Raw genomic sequence first — 4,269 nt, 5'->3', positions numbered from 1 at the left:
CGCCCCACCCGCACGTCCACCCGTGCGCCCCGCCCGGCGCGGTCACGCCCCACCCGCACGTCCACCCGTGCGCCCCGCCCGGCGCGGTCACGCGTGGCTGAGACTCCTCGGCTGCCGGCGTCCCCGCGCCCGTGCACCTTCTCGGCAGCAATGTCACGGTCCGTGCCCGCCTTTTCATTCGTGTGTTTCCTCGTTTACTGTCAGTTCCCTGGCACGCACACGCACACGCGCACGCGCACAACCGCAAACCCTCCGTCCTGGTGGGCAGAGGCACGCCTGGCGTCCCGCGTCTAGCTCGGCGCCTGGCTGGGCACAGTGAGCGAGCGTCGGCTTCTCCCACGCCGGGCGCAGGGTGCGGGGCGCCCGGGAGGGGCGGTGGTCCTTACCCCTCTGTGTCCTCCTCACAGCCTAGTTCCTTCGTCTGGGCTGGAAGGTCAGGCCAGACAGATGGGCCCGTGTGACAGATGCCGAGCGCTGACAGCTGCAGCAGTGACCGGAACAGCCCAGGCCCGGCTCTCACAGGTCCCCCACTCTAGAGGGGTGACAGATGCTGAACACATCGGCCCCTCACTGCCAGGCAAATAGGAGACACTTGAGTAGAGGCCGGATGAAGGAATGAGTGAGCCAGGCACGTGCCCGAGGGAAGCGCGTCCGGCACGGAGGACAGCGGGTGCCCGTGACCTCGGCCGAGACAATGGTGGGACAACCCAGGCAGAGCAAGGAGCCCCTGTTCCACGGGGACACGGAAGATGCAGGGCCTCGAGGCCATGGTGAGGACTTGGGGTTTTACCCTACGAAAAAGAGCCTTAGGGAGATTTCACTGGACAGGGACACAATCTGACCTGGGTTTTAACGGCTCCCGTGGACTGCTCGGTAAAGGAAAGACGGTCAGACATGGGGCTGAGACGAGGACAGCAGGGAGATGTGGGGGGTCGGCCCCCAGCGCGGTGGTGGCTTGGACCTAGGAGACAGCGATGGATTCAAGATGCACCCTGCAGAGCCAGCGGGACGCGCCGATGGAGTAGATTTGGGGCGCGAGACACAGGGGAGAGTTAGGGCCACCCTAAGACTTTTGCCCCGAGCTAAGGAAGAAGAGATTCGACATTTACTCAAGAGGAATTCAAAGTTAGTGCACCTGGGAGCAGCGTCCTCAGGTGAGGAAGCAAGAGGAAGCTCGGGATAGACGGGCAGTCGGGTTGGCAGCCAAGGGCGAGGGCGCAGGCAGAGCCGTGAACTCATGTCTCTTGGCACAAAGCTTCGCTTCATTTCCTCCCCCAAGAAAGGGCCGGGGACCCGTCCTGAGGCACCAGAAGACAGGAAGGCTCCAGCAGAGAAGACAGAGCCGGAGGAAGCGGTGAGGCTGGCAGAGAACCGAGGGCTGGTGGACGGGGCGGCCCGCAAGGACGGCTGAGGCCCGGAGCAGTAGAGAAGCCCAGTGCGCGAGGGCTGGACATCCGCCTGCCTGGGCCTTCGGTGGCATGAAAAACGCCTCGTTCATGGCGTGCCGGGAGGACAGCTGGGTTTCAACGGATTTTAATGAAAATGGTGGCCAGTTAGGAGCAGGGGGACCATCGACTCCGAAGAAATTTCGGGTAAAAGGGAACAGAACGCATCGGGCGCCGGTGAGGACACGGGCGTCGGGTGTGCCCGCAGACGAAATTATATCACGATAAACAGCTTGCTGGGAGCGGGGCCGATGTCGCAGGACAGGGAGAGAAGACAAGGCCGGGACGCGGGCCGTAGACAGGAGCCCGAGACCGCGTGAGAAATCGCATCTCCTGAACGAAATCCGCTGTGTGCCAGCACCGGTCAGGATTAAAAGTAACTTCTGACAAAGCGTGCTCTGCCAGACAGGGCCGTGTGCAGAAGGGACACTCGATAAATATTTGTGGGGGGATTGATTTTCAAGTACGATGCCTGCTAAACGCGAACACAGCGAGGGTCGCGGATAATTGGAAGCCTCTCCTCGCACCCGCCCGGCTAGCCCAAGCCCCTAGACACAGTTGGCTTCCTATCCTACTGTTGCTCCCGCCAGCCCTCGGCCTGGCCCCACTTTAAATTATCACTCCAAAACTGGCGAGGCCTGAATTAGTGAGATTTTACTGCATTCACAGCTTTAGATTAAAATCAATGCCCTACCCAACTGCGAGTCGATGAAAAATGGCCGGGAAAAGCAGAAACCAGCCGACGACTCTCATCTGTGTCTGCGAGACGCCAGCCAAGGCCCCTCTTCCATCCTCCTGGCCTTTCCGCCACTCCTTGGCAAATCTGAGCTGGGCGGGTCGGAACCTGTAGACCCAACACCTATTATTCTATCCCGGGGGAAAATCGAGCCATTACTGTCAAAACCAAAGACACCACAACAGGGCTCATTGACAAAAAGTGTGCCTGTTAGGGCAGGCGTCCCAGACTTGAGTGTGTGCACAAATCGCCTAGGACCTCATCAAATAGCCCAGGCCGGAGTCTGACGCCTGCTGCTGCCACTGGTCTGGTTGGGGACCTTCTCTCGGAGCAACAAGGCGTCCAGGACACCTGTTCTGCTGGGTACAGCAGCCAGCGCCTCAAAAGGCTGAGTCGATGAGGGCTTGGTTGGCTCACGTGGGAGGTCCCCCGGCAGGGAAGGTCACGGATGGCAAATTCAGAGGTTGGACAGTTCCTACCAGCGACCAGAATCCTTTCCTCTTGCGTCCCCGGAGTACGAGCTTTGTCCTCGGGCTGTCCCTGACACGAGATGGCAGATGCCATCATCCCAGGTATCACCTCCAGCCAGAAAGAGAGCCATCTCTGACTAGAGCCTCTTGAGAAGAGAAGCCTCTTCCAGAAGCCCAAGTGGACATCACCGAGCGCCTTGTCAACCAGACCTGAGACACTTGCTCGGCCCAACAGTGGCCCCGGTCCACGCACTGGGACAGCCAGAGCCTCCTACACTGATCAGAATGTCACACCTGCATGGGGATGGGGTCACCCTCCCCAAGCACACTCCTGACCTGGAGGACAGCGGATGCTTACGCCACACAGAGGTCCCAGCAGCAAGGCTGAGGTGGCGGCCAGCAACACCTTCTGTGGTAACAGCCCCCATACCGTAGACGGAGCCTCACGCCGGGGCCACCCCTCCGCATGGGGGGAGCTGAGGCTGGAGGCGGGGCGCGTGACCTGAGCCCGGACTTCCAGCCCATAAGCTCAGTGTGGCTTGTGTGATGTCCCTTTTGCTCGGATGGGGAGCCCACTGGAAGAAGGGGGTGCCCCCGACATGCTATACCCAAGAAGGCATCTGTACCCCTACCCGAGGGACCGTCAATAAAAAGCCAGATTGACCGCTAGTCATGGCCGGAGGGCCTGAGTTAACGCAGAGCTCAGACGGCTCATCCTGAGGCAGATGGCTATTCGATCCACAAAAACGCAGCCCGCGTGGCAGCGGGGGACATTGCCAGGGGGCACAAGAGACGACAGTTTTATTCCAAATCGGAATCCGTACCCAGCTGCGCTTCCAGCCGCCCGGCTAACGGGAGAGCAGATGAGGCCACCAGCACAGCAGCCCTTGTCCTTCGCCGTGGGGCTGAGCGGTGCGGAGCGCAGACGCGGCGGGCCCCGTGCCTGCCTCCCCCTTGGGGCCTCGTGAAAAGAAACAGCCAGGGGAGGAAAGTTTATCTTTCCTGGGCTGTCGGACGATCACCTGCCGTTGCCACCGACGCAGATGCTGTGGCAGCAGCCGCCCTCCCTCCCTCACTCACGGCCCCGGGAACCAGCACAGCCGACCTCGGTGGGGAAGGCAGGCACGCTGTCCTGGCAAGTGGGAGGTCTGGGTTCCCGCTCTCGTGTGCCCTGGCTAAGCTCGGTAGAAGTCGAAGTTCTAGCGTTGTTTCAACTGGCACCCACTTCGAAGGTGCTTTGCAGAGCGACTTAATCTGGCCTCTGTCCTGTGAACGAGGAGCGTGGCCAGGACCCAGAAGCACTGCTCTTACACAGGTGCCCAGGCCAGACTCGGGGCAAGTGAGAGACCTCGGCCACCTGCTGACGCCAACAGTTGTGGGGTGACCTCTGCCCTCAAGGGATTACTGGGTGGCCCACCGCACTGACCCTGAACTGAATCCCCTCCTAGCCCCTTCCCCCGGCCGGTGCTGTCAGACTGAAGGCTGCTGGTTTGACCTGCAAACCCGCCCCTGCCCGAAGCATGCCCACCTGGCTTTGCTTCGATGCCAGCTCAGGGTAATCCCCTTGGGCCTTATTGAGACCCTCCCCTCCATCATCACACAGGCCGTGCACAGAGAC

The sequence above is a fragment of the Pteropus medius genome, unplaced genomic scaffold (genome assembly GCF_902729225.1).
Source record: "Pteropus medius unplaced genomic scaffold, Ma_sr-lr_union100, whole genome shotgun sequence".
Lineage (NCBI taxonomy): Eukaryota > Metazoa > Chordata > Mammalia > Chiroptera > Pteropodidae > Pteropus > Pteropus medius.
This window is presented reverse-complemented; position numbering follows the sequence as displayed.